We start from the raw sequence: 13,219 nt of genomic DNA, 5'->3' as shown, positions 1-13,219 counted from the left end.
TTCCTTCCTGTATTATCCGCATGATATGGCTGGGCTATCATTTTTGTTTTTTATTCAGTTTCCATTATACTTTTCACACACGCACACAAAACGAGGGGCTGCACAAAGATGACGTGTGGAAAGAAAGCGGGTAAGTCAGGCATGAAAACATCACAGCGCTACAGAAATAATTGCCGACAAGTTAGACAAGTTTTGAACAGCATGTTGGCAATAAATGTCTGTCATTCACCAAGTGAATTTCCTTGTTCCAAGCCACTTAAAGTGGGGAGCAAAAATATGATCAACTTGGTTTTTTTTCTCAGTCAATTTTTAGCTATTGATACATATCTGTAGACAAAGTTTTGACTGGTATCACTACTAAACTCATGCGAGCGTAGAAAATTTTAAGTGCAGCATTTTCACATTTTGCCTGTGTCGAGGATAGAGTTTTTGTAAACATTTGACTTTTTTTTAATTTTCGTGTTCATTTGGGTGAATTTTCTATCAAAACTGCGCATTTTGTTATTTTATGACCAACCAAACAAGTTAGTCATAAAATAACAAAATGCGCAGTTTTGATAGAAAATTAATTAATTCAAAAATTAATTAATTCAAAAATTCAGTCAATTTATTCAAAAAAGGCCCAAGCAACATTGAATGCTTTTGACTAAAATTGTTACTGATTTTTTTGATAATTCAAATTTGTTATTAAAACTGGCGCCAAATCAGGAATTTGTAGCTCACTTTGTCGAGAACTGTAAAGTAAACAGCCCTATAACCACACTGAAACTGAGTGGTCTATTTTGGCTTCTAATACCTGCAGGGTGATCTGAAATTACAGATCTGCAAGATACTTTTGGGTTTAATGGTAGGCATTTTCCGCTCGCTATGTCATGCTCTGCCAAAAAAAACCAAGCCCCAAAACTGGCTGACACCGTCCTCACTGACCAGGTTTTCGCAACTATAATATTGTAACACACTTCTAGCAAAGTTACACAAATAAAAAGTTACACACTTCTAGCAAATTAATCTAGAGTTGAAGTTTTGCCGGATCATTTGCTAATATAAGTTTTTCATCATTAAATACTGATTTTTGCGGACAAATTTCTGAGAAAATTAAAGATATCAGTAATACTTTTGCCTTGTTCAAAATCACGCAAAAAATTTTAATTCTTCAGCAAATAATTGTTCCGACCCCAATTGTGGGGGAGGAACTATATACTCAAACGGTTTTTTTTTTGTTCAGACAATTTTGGCCGATCGATATATTCATCGCAGAGAAATGTGAGTGGTATCCTTAAAAAGCTGGTCCAGCGTAGAATTCAAAATTAAAAAGATTTTTTGATTTTCGTTTCTTGCGGGGAGTTATCGAGGATTGAAATTTTGTGTGAACATGGGATATTTGTTCACTTTTAGTGTGATTTTTCTTCAAATTAAAATATTTTCAATAAAAAAAGTATTTCAAACTTAAATTTCTTGCCAAAAATGAACCAATTTTGTGGTCCTACTAGACTAAAGGCGATAAAAAAGACTAGTTCTGGGAGCTTCAATATCAAAAAAAATCGAAATCCAATTGAGAGCTCTTTTTTTATAAAACTTTCTTTTCTACTTTTTTTTGCTTTTTTAAGTCACCTAGAGACAAGTCACTTTTCAAATCGAGGTTCCGTTAAATACAAACCTCTTTTACAATCAAAAGAAGCCAAATGAACAATAAAACCGTTTTCAAGTAATTGCTCGTGTTTTTTTTAAATTCGACTCTGAGTTTTCGTAATTTTGAATGAAATTTTGAATTTCTTTAGGAGGTTTCACTAAGTTTTTGGAGTCTAATGGCATTGATTCATTGACTAACAGTGCAATATGTTCCGTGAAGAGATTTAAGTGAACATATCTAGTGCTTTGAGTGGACACTAGATATGTTCTCGATAAATGTGAAAAAATTTTCTCTGTGAAAATTTTGGTTTCAAATGGCTTCGACCTTTTCTTCTCGCACTTCTCTACTGAATTTTTGATTTTTGCCTGACTTTGTTGTTGTTTTCATAGTCATTAGACATGTTGTGATGTCTTATTGATCACCAATGCATAACAAAATTGCCCATACTCCTATTGAAGGCATGTAACTCCTATGTCTGGGCGTATTCATTGGCTTCCGTTGAAATTTATTCAATTTAATGGCTCTTAAGAAATTAAAAAATAAATTTTCGGAAACATTTTTTGAACATTTACCAATCTTAAAATTTACGTGAACTGTTAATCAGACTCAGTATTCACAGAACCCAATTGCTTTCTATTGAAACTAAATTAAATTTCATTGGTGGTTTTATCTTCTAACTATTGATTATATGACTTCAATAACACAAGACTTCTTTTTTTTTAAAAAAAAATAGGATATTTTTGTATTATTGGTTGCTTTTGAACTCTTAGCACATTATCCAAATATTATACACATTATTCAAATTTTATTCCAATCACTTTGGCTAGGAAAAGACATTCAGTGGATCACAGATGAAATATTCAAAGAGAAGCTAATGGTTTAAATGGCTTCGAAATTTTCTTCTCGCATTTTTATACTGAATATTGTTTCGCGTGTTTTTGTTTTTTTCATAGTCTTAATACTTATTGTGATCTCCTATTGATTATCTATGCATGACAAACATCTTTTTCTGACATTGTATTATTTCTGAGCGTAGTTATTGACCTGCGTTAAAAACTTTTAATTTTAATGGCTCTTAAGACTTTAAAAAAAATTTCGAAATTTTTTTTAAACATTAACCGATCCTAAACTTTTTTTCGTGCAATGTTAGTCACTCAGAGTACTTAAAAGATTCCCTTTTGTTTCTAATTCAGCCAAAAATAATCTGATTTACGGTTTTATCTACCTATTAGTTTTAAAACTTCAATGCCACTAGTTTTCAAATTTTTTTAAATAAAATTTGGGTATTTTTTCTGGATACTATTGAAATTTTATCATATTATCCTTATACTGATAGTTGCCATTGCTTTAAGGAAGGCGTTTAACGGATCATATATAAAGTTTTCAGAGAAGAACTTACGATTTAAAATCCTTCGTATCTTTCATCGGGCACTTTTCTAATCAATTTTTGGTTGATGCCTGTCTTTGTTGTTCTTTTCATCTTCAATAACTTGTTGTAAGGTCTTATTGATCAATAATGAATGGCCAATGAAATTTTTGTCCCATCATGCATAATTTAGCGTATTCCATTGAAAGCTAATGAAATTAATGGCGTTGATACTACGAGTTTTCTCAAAAGTTTCGTGGTTCTAATGTATTTGTTCATAATTGATTTTTTGAAACAATATTGATAAAAAAAGGCAATCCATTGCTTTTAAAAAATAATTGAACTTAGAAAAATTTTAGTGAAGACTTCATTTTTTAATGCCTTCGACACTTTTCTCGCTCAATTTTTTTTCTTGAAAATGCTGTTTTTGCTTGTTTTTGTTCTTTAGGTAGCCGTAAATTGCTGGCAAGTCTCTTAGACTTGTAATTGAGGATTGAATAAATGTTATAATTTGAATCAGTTAGTCAGTTTATGGCCTTTAGTCTTAAAGTTTATGATATACATTTTCTAACATTTTTCCGACTTTTCAGTATTTGTTGTTCTTTTCGTCAAAATGTAACTTAATTTCATCAATGAGAGGTCACATTCAATTTGATGTATTTCAAAAAATAACATATCTACTGATATTTTTTTCACCGATGCTTTCTTTGTTGGAAAATATGCGTTTTCATAAACGTTTTTTGAGTGGTCATCTTTTGCGCTTCTTTTTCTCTTGTTTCAGAACGATCGCGCAGTAACAGATCCCAATGGTTTACAAATATGGCCCGAATAAACTTATCAAAACTTATCAAACTGAATTAGTACAAATAAGAATTGAATTAAAAATGCATAATATTCAGATAATAGATAATGATTTTAATGATAGCAATATTTTGTGTTTTCGCAAATCGTTTCTATTTTTTTTAGGTTTTTCTTTAATTCGTTTCTAAAGCTTAAACTAACCAAAAACAAGACCTTTTTGTTTTGTAGTAACTTTTTAGTAATTTATCATGTATTATTTAGTTAAAAGCTAGTGATTTTTAAGACTTTTAAAAGTTCTTGGTTTAAAAAATGTTGATTAATTCTTGAATTTCGCCTCATTGATCGTAACATAGTCTCATTAAGAAAACTTTCCGTCCGCTGTATAATTAAATTAAATTTGAGTAGTTAAGGTTTTATCTGACTGCATTTTGGCGTTGTTGCTCTGTGCTTTTAAATTTAGATTTTCAGTTTTCGCCGTAAAGTTTTTGTTTTTGCTATTTTTTTTTGGGTTTTTTTTGGTCTTGTAGTCTCTGTAAGGTCAAATCTCGTTGGCGCTGTAAAAAGGCATGGCATTATGTAATTCAATTAGTAGATAGGTTGTGTGACGATTGTTAAACGTCTATTTTTGTTATTTCTTCATTTGGTTGACAATTAAGTCAAAAATGTAGATGAGCTCGGGTCAGAACATCATGTGCGAACGCACATTAACGAGCCGCCGGGTTATATTATAGATTATTATTAGCTTTTTTCGGCATGTTTCAATAAATGGCTAACATCATCTCTTGTTCTAACACTCTTATGGAAATTGGGGGAAAATATTTCTGACTGTCTTTTTTTGTCATTAAACATCCTAACACTTTTTTGTGTTTTGGAAAGATAAGAAAGATTCTAGACTAAAATTCTTGAAGAGTGAAGTTCAATCTGCGAAGAAAAGAATTTGGAAAGCAGAAACATTCACAATTCTAGCCCCAATTAACCGAACCGATCTGATTTGTTATTTTCAAATTTTGTTTGAACTGTTAAATTCTTATTTTATATATGATTTCGGCCTGATCTCAACGTAATGGGTTGTTTCATTAGCTATATATTCTGATATTTTGTTCAGAAATTCAGTTCAATTTTGTGTTAATTGATACGAACAGAAATAGATAGCTTGAAGCTAAATTAAACTTATAAAATTTTTAATGAAAATTTACCAATAAGCGCGCTATAAAAATTTTGTATTCGGATTATTTTTTACATCGGTGAGTTTGTAATCAGAGCAAAGTTAGATTGGTATATTCTTTACTTTATAGATTTCAAAGGACTTGACAGGTATTGCTCTGTTTGTTCTGTTTCTTTTTATTAAGATCTGTCAGCTCTTTGTACTTTTATAACACTGTTTGTTCTTATTTGAAGTTAAAATAAAGTGATGATTGCTGTATTTAAATTAGAAAAGTTAATGAAATTAAAAGAAAGTAGCTTGAAGGCTCGCACGATTTTTACAAGAATGAGTGAGAAAAGATTGATTGAAAAAAATGACCATTTGAAGGAAAAATTTTTTCACAAGCTACATTTTGACTTCTTTATTGAAAATTTTCGATCAATTGTTCTCTTGAACAATTTTATTATAATACATAGGTAATCTCATCGGGCAGTTTTGCCGTTTCTGGAATTCACAGGGTAACTCAAGATTCATGATTTAGAAAACATTTTCTGCTTTAGTTAAAAGCTTTTAACTCATATCTAACATATTTAACTATCCCTTTCTCTTAAATAATTTACTAACCTCACTTTTAGGAATGGGAATCAATAAGTATAGTTTTTGATAATTGGTTGGTTGGTATTTCGAAATTTCCGGTTTTTTTTTCTTTTTATTGTTCCGACCCCCACTTTAGTGGGGAGGGAGGAACCATATACTCAACTGGGTGTTTTTTGTTCAGTCATTTTTGGCCGACCGATATATTCATCGTAGAGAATTGTGAGTGGTATCCTTAAAAAGCTGGTCCAGCGTAGAATTCAAAATTAAAAAGATTTTTTGATTTTCGTTTCTTGCGGGGAGTTATCGAGGATTGAAATTTTGTGTGAACATGGGATATTTGTTCACTTTTAGTGTGATTTTTCTTCAAAAGACTAAGTGAGCTAGAAACCTTAACACAGACTCCCTAATCTCAAAAAGAGCGCTAGTTGCAATTAGGCGCACTATGAAAGTCTTCTGGAATTAAAACTTTGCCGTTTTTTGCAAAACTAACTAAAATGCATTTTTTTACAATGTTTGAAGAAGTCCACTCAACAATTGGTCTCATTCGCAAATAATTGGACCACTTGGTCGGTTTTCTTGGCACGCGACCAAATCAGGAAGAGAATTGATAAAATCATGGACTCTTAGAATCAGAAACTTTTTGGTTTTTTTTTGATGCTGCCTATTTTCAAAATATTTTTCTTTTGTTTTTTGAATGTTAATTACTGACAATGTTTTGTATTCACGGCTCCGTTAATGACAGCTCCAATTTACGTAAATTTGAGGCCAAATGTAAATACAGTTTGTTTTCAGATAATCAAAGGGTTTTTATGGCTTTGAGGAAGAGTTTTAGTAAAATTTATCTGAATTCTTGTCTTTTGCCTTCAATTGTAATTCTTTTGGCAGCCTAATTTTAAAGTTTAACCACTCTGAGATCTGAATCTCTCTTCAACAGGTGCAAGTGAAACTTTTCTATTCATTAGGTTGCTATTCTAATGTCTCTTATATTATTGAATGTATTTGTTTTTAAAAAATTTCTGTGACTTATTGAACTTGTTATTTTTTATATTACTTTAGTCAACGTTTTCCTTATTCTCAGTAAGTACAAGTCAATATTTCTGTCGTTTTTGTTTCTATTGTAAAATGTCAGATTATTTAACTATCTACCTGAAAATTTTTGTTGTCATAACATTTGGTCTGAAGGGCTGCGACACCGTTCTCTTTCTGAAATTGGTAATAAAATTTTATTTTTGTCCTTTATTTGTTGTTAATTTTTGTTATCATATGCCATATATTGTGTAATTAAAGGTCTCAGTGGCCAACTATAGATAAATAAATTAACTTAAATAATTGATTTGGGTGAATAACTAATGGCTGTTTTGACTTTCGATATAAATTTCTTAAAAAAAACAGTAATAATATTCTTCAACTTATCCCTTTTTGTTCTGGTTTGCGTTTTTTTGTATTTTACAAGGTTGTATCAATTTCGTAAATTAGCCTCATTATTTAGAGCTCTGTTTAAAGTTTTGTTGAGTCAAACAATAATTTTTCTGCGTGATCTCAACGTAATGGGTTTATTCATTAGCTAAAAATTCTGATATTTTGTTTAGAAATTCAGTTCATTTTTGTGTTAATTGATACGAACAGAAATAGATTTTGAAGCTAAATCAAACTTATAAAATTTTTAATGAAAACTTACCAATATGCGCGCTATAAAAATTTTGTATTCGGATTATTTTTTACATCGGTGAGTATCTAATCCGAGCAATTTTAGATTGGTATATTCTTTTCTTTATAGATTTCAAAGGACTTAACATGTAATGCTCTGTTTGTTCTGTTTCTTTTTATTAAGATCTGTCAGCTCTTTGTACTTTTATAACACTGTTTTTTCTTATTTGAAGTTAAAATAAAGTGATGATTGCTGTATTTAAATTAGAATAGTTAATGAAATTAAAAGAAAGTAGCTTGAAGGCTCGCACGATTTTTACAAGAATGAGTGAGAAAAGATTGATTGAAAAAAATGACCATTTGAAGGAAAAATTTTTTCACAAGCTACATTTTGACTTCTTTATTGAAAATTTTCGATCAATTGTTCTCTCGAACAATTTTATTATAATACATAGGTAATCTCATCGGGCAGTTTTGCCGTTTCTGAAATTCACAGGGTAACTCAAGATTCATGCTTTAGAAAACATTTTCTGCTTTAGTTAAAAGCTTTTAACTCATATCTAACATATTTAACTATCCCTTTCTCTTAAATAATTTACTAACCTCACTTTTAGGAATGGGAATCAATAAGTATAGTTTTTGATAATTGGTTGGTTGGTATTTCGAAATTTCCGGTTTTTTTTTCTTTTTATTGTTCCGACCCCCACTTTAGTGGGGAGGGAGGAACCATATACTCAACTGGGTGTTTTTTGTTCAGTCATTTTTGGCCGACCGATATATTCATCGTAGAGAATTGTGAGTGGTATCATTAAAAAGCCCGTTCAGCGTAGAATAAGGAATTAAAAAAATCTTTTTGATTTTCTTGTGTTACAGGGAGTTATCGAGGTTTAAAATTTTGTGAACATTCAACTGTTTTTGTTCACATTTTCAGTAATTTTTGCAAAAATTTGGCACAATTTCGCTAACTTAGTTCAAAATACGTTAGAATTTTTAATGGCATAGTGTTGTTGTTACCGTTAGAGATAGAAGAGCGTTGCTGAATTATTTGAAATTTTTTTGGCTAAAATTTTTGATAAAATTTTTAATATTCAAACTTTTTTCATCATAAATGGCACAAAAAATGCTTTTTCGGTCCACTTTGTTAAAGGTTGCCAGACTAAGTGAGCTAGAAACCTTAACACAGACTCCCTAATCTCAAAAAGAGCGCTAGTTGCAATTAGGCGCACTATGAAAGTCTTCTGGAATTAAAACTTTGCCGTTTTTTGCAAAACTAACTAAAATGCATTTTTTTACAATGTTTGAAGAAGTCCACTCAACAATTGGTCTCATTCGCAAATAATTGGACCACTTGGTCGGTTTTCTTGGCACGCGACCAAATCAGGAAGAGAATTGATAAAATCATGGACTCTTAGAATCAGAAACTTTTTGGTTTTTTTTTGATGCTGCCTATTTTCAAAATATTTTTCTTTTGTTTTTTGAATGTTAATTACTGACAATGTTTTGTATTCACGGCTCCGTTAATGACAGCTCCAATTTACGTAAATTTGAGGCCAAATGTAAATACAGTTTGTTTTCAGATAATCAAAGGGTTTTTATGGCTTTGAGGAAGAGTTTTAGTAAAATTTATCTGAATTCTTGTCTTTTGCCTTCAATTGTAATTCTTTTGGCAGCCTAATTTTAAAGTTTAACCACTCTGAGATCTGAATCTCTCTTCAACAGGTGCAAGTGAAACTTTTCTATTCATTAGGTTGCTATTCTAATGTCTCTTATATTATTGAATGTATTTGTTTTTAAAAAATTTCTGTGACTTATTGAACTTGTTATTTTTTATATTACTTTAGTCAACGTTTTCCTTATTCTCAGTAAGTACAAGTCAATATTTCTGTCGTTTTTGTTTCTATTGTAAAATGTCAGATTATTTAACTATCTACCTGAAAATTTTTGTTGTCATAACATTTGGTCTGAAGGGCTGCGACACCGTTCTCTTTCTGAAATTGGTAATAAAATTTTATTTTTGTCCTTTATTTGTTGTTAATTTTTGTTATCATATGCCATATATTGTGTAATTAAAGGTCTCAGTGGCCAACTATAGATAAATAAATTAACTTAAATAATTGATTTGGGTGAATAACTAATGGCTGTTTTGACTTTCGATATAAATTTCTAAAAAAAAACAGTAATAATATTCTTCAACTTATCTCTTTTTGTTCTGGTTTGCGTTTTTTCGTATTTTACAAGGTTGTATCAATTTCGTAAATTAGCCTCATTATTTAGAGCTCTTTTTAAAGTTTTGTTGAGTCAAACAATAATTTTTCTGTTGTTTAAACTTTTTAAAGGATGTCTTCAGGGCTTAGACAATTTGTTTCAGAAGAATGTTGTGAAGTTTAGATAATTTTCAGTTTTTGTGGTTCTTTTTGTTGTCATTTTGTGATGGTTGATTTACAAAAAGATGTTATGATGATCAAAGGAGACGCAAATGAAGATGTTATGTTCTTGCGGTTAATATCTTATGATTAATCGCAGTTAAATTTAATGGCTTAAAAAAACTGTGGTTTCGTGAACTTGTTTGGCAAACTTATTACTTCAGCTTGAATTTAATGTTATTTTATAGTCCTATGATTTAGTCTCAAAAAAAACAGTCGCAATTAGTTTTCCAAGTAGTTGCAAGACAAGCTGTCTACTCTTTTATTCGAAAGCATTTGTTGGCTATGAATTCTGAAAATAATTGTTTTAAATAAAAAATGAGATAGATTTTTGAGGTCTGCCAATTTTATTTCTGTTAAAGTGTAGCTAAGCATCTCCATATAAAATTCACATCATTTATATTTTGAAATACAATTTTCTCTCCATAACGGTTTTATTTCCCTCAAATGGTCTTTCTTCTTGGAACAACCAGTTTTCATAAAAACCAATTTTCGTGATTTTTAAAAATTTACCCCCTTTTTCGTAGGTTTTTGTTGTCTTTTAACAGTATCACAATAATGGGCGTCATTTGATTTACAAATGTTGTCACCACCAAAAAATGCAAACAAAGATTTTTTTGCTTTTAGTGATCAGCTTGAAATTTAATTGATTGGGTGGACATCGTTTTCGTGCATAATTTTTTGTGCAAATTTTTCGTTTTTGCCTGTATTTGGCGTTCCTTTTGCAGTCGTATGACATATCCTGGATAATGAAAGTCTTCAGTCGCTCTCTATTGAGGTATAAAAGACTCTCTCAATGATTTCATTTGGTGCGTAATGTTTCTAATCAGTTCGAATTTAATTCTTTTTTTAAAAAAAGCAATGTTTTAATAAACTTTTGTCACTGTTGCCAAGTCGCATTGAGGAAAAGTCGAAAAGTCCCATTTTTTCTTCCAAAATCTACCGGTTAATCTTCTTAGTATAATTTATATCTGATGCCATTTTGATTTTGTTATTAGTGGTTTTCAAAAAATGGACAAGGAGTTTTAGTCGTAATTAATATTTGTAACGATTTGATTTTTTTTGCCGTCGTTTCTGGTAGTCATATTATGGTAGCCACAGGTCTCATAGGCCCTCTAGAGTAGATTGTTTTATTCTTTTAGTAGTTTGTTGAACGATATGTTGATATGTTAATTTTTTCATCTCTTCCTCATTTGGTAGACAATTAAGTGAAAAATGTAGATGAGCGGGCTCGGAACTTAATGTGCGAACGCACATTATCGAGCCTCCTTCTTTTAATCTAAAGTCCTTACCTTATAATGATAGTTATATTCGTTTTAGTATGCCAACTTGTTTTTGTTCTGTTATGATGTTTTCGAATTGTTCTATGACATAATGTAAATTATAAACTGAGATCATTGTGGCACTTTATAATTTATCGAATTATTATTTTTTTGTAAACCGTTTTAGCAAACACCAAACTTTTTTTTTCTGTACTCTTTTGTCCAATATTTTTTAACCTCATATACTCTATCTTCTGTTAAACCAAAGATAACCTTGTTGTAAATTGATGTGCTACTCACACACACGCATGCATGCCTTTAATTACCAAAAAATAAACATTCGTTTTTTCACTCACAGTAGTGAAAGGCAAATCTTTATTCAATGTGGGATAATGATACACCTTCTCATCTTATATTGCAGCCTAATGTAAAAGAGCAGTATTGTTATTTTTCAAACTGGCAGTAATTAATGGTAAAAAGATTTGCGAAAAAATGAGACAAAAAATTGGAGTCAAATCTAAAATGAGCAACTATTTAGGAATCATAGATGTCTCAAGAAAGGCTAGCGTTGCACGAGGGTGTCTTGGAGGCTTTTTGATTTCTGACAGCTAGTCTATTTGGATGTCTTTTTTATTTATGAACTCAAATTTTGCCCTTTTTTATGGATTTTAATAATTTCAAGCCGAAAATTAATATTTATCCTATTATAATTGATGTAAAAAAATTGGGCTGATTCCCATTACAATAATAACCTGTACAAATTTAAGGCCCCGAGGTAATATTACGGCTATTGGCGGGTCTTTTTATGTTTCATCGCTCTAGGGGAGGGGGTAATTGGGGGGGGGGGGGGGGTTGTTTTCAGAAATATGGAGGTTTCCATAATAAACTGTTTTGCATATTACGTAATTGAAAAAATAGCAAATTTGAAAATTTGTAGGTCGATAAATATACTATAAAGATATATTGATGTTTCGAGGTCACATTTGTTACCAAAGAGCTGAAGAAATACTTAGCGTGACATATTTTTTCACCAACTTATTTATTATCCACATTATACTGTTTAATGTTGAAAGTTTTCTTTTTCAATTGAAAACGTTTTTCAGCTTTTTATTAAACGGTTTATATACATATTTTCCCTACTACATACATTTATGAATAATGGAAAAGTTTCCATTTTTCTGTGCGTATTTGCATATTATGAGAATAGCAAACAAAACGTGCATTGTTAAAACACAAAAACGCAACATGACGGAATACAATTAATTATTAAGTTTATATGACGTTTGCTTTCACAGATTTGCTTCCCGCTGAATTTTTAAACACAGATCAATACCATTACAGAAGTCGTAAAACAGTTTTTAGGGAGAGAAACACTCGTGCATTTTTTTTTAAAAAAGTTTTAACTGCATGTTCAACGAACAGTTTTGGTAGAGCAGATACTTTTTTTTACAAATATCCGGCCAGAGACAGTTCAAGGTAAGCTTATTTTATTTTTGGCTCTTTTCAATTTTGCATTGTAGCACCCAGAATGCAATCAAAGAAATAATACTATTTTTACAAAAGTCCATTAAAACTCCCACGAAATTATAGCCCCCCGTCATGGTATACCAAGGGTAATGGGGGTATAGTGGTAACGAAACAAACAATTAAATACTAATATAATCAGTGTTGATAACAGAGATGAAGTTTTTTGTAGCATTGAAATTTCAAAAAAAAATACCGGCTGTATACTGTAGGTATATTATTTTTTTAAAAGTCATTAAATTTACAGATAATCCAGAAAAACCACCAAAATTGGAAAACAACGCAAAACTTACTACAAGTCCCGACTTTTTTCCAGATTTGTCACAATATTCTATCTTTCTCTTATATGACTAAGTGAGAAACTGTGATGATTCTAAAAACTAGTTTAAAAAAACAGAGTATATTTTCTCCGAGTTGCAAACTACAGAACACGTATAAGCTGTAGAGCAGATATTTATTGCTCTCAAAAAAAGCTTGAAGATTTCGAATTTTTCAATTGCTCACATTCTGAAATGAAGTCTGTTGCTAGATTAAAAGTGATTGTTAGCGGGTGCAAAACAACGTAGCTAAGTACATTAGTGGTTAAGATGGTTGACTGCTATCCTCGAAGGTGCGAGTTTGAACCCCTATCGAGTTGCTGTTTTCGCATTTCAACCGAATTTTTTTTAAGTTAAATTAAATTGCCCCGCCCGGCAGTTCGAGAGCAAAACAGCTGACGTTAAGCGATTTATGTTTTTTATTATAGATGCTATTAATTACAGAGAGTGTTTAACTGAATGCCGAAAATCCCACAATAACTAACGTCGGAAGTCTGCTTTACCGGCG

General features: G+C 30.9%; 2 protein-coding genes across 6 annotated transcripts in view; one reads left to right on the top strand and one right to left on the bottom strand.

Annotated features, from left to right (window-relative positions):
* Window positions 1–13,219, bottom strand: part of LOC142351915 (uncharacterized) — a 309,019-nt gene that overhangs the window by 244,197 nt on the left and 51,603 nt on the right. The gene's annotated exons all lie outside the window — the stretch shown is intronic.
* Window positions 1–13,219, top strand: part of LOC142351964 (GDP-mannose 4,6 dehydratase-like) — a 112,745-nt gene that overhangs the window by 48,751 nt on the left and 50,775 nt on the right. The window contains exon 1 of one of the 4 annotated variants that reach the window (XM_075404258.1): window positions 110–130. The exons of 2 other annotated variants lie outside the window; for them this stretch is intronic. The gene's annotated coding sequence lies outside the window, so the exon portion shown is untranslated. Of the gene's footprint in view, window positions 1–109; window positions 131–12,088; window positions 12,347–13,219 lie in introns of those variants that run through there. One more of the 4 variants, XM_075404255.1, reaches the window with a different exon arrangement.

Source organism: Convolutriloba macropyga, chromosome 13 (assembly GCF_964194025.1).
Source record: "Convolutriloba macropyga chromosome 13, txConMacr16.3, whole genome shotgun sequence".
NCBI lineage: Eukaryota > Metazoa > Xenacoelomorpha > Acoela > Convolutidae > Convolutriloba > Convolutriloba macropyga.
The sequence above is the reverse complement of the archived record's forward strand: the minus strand, read 5'-3'. Positions and strand labels throughout refer to the sequence as shown.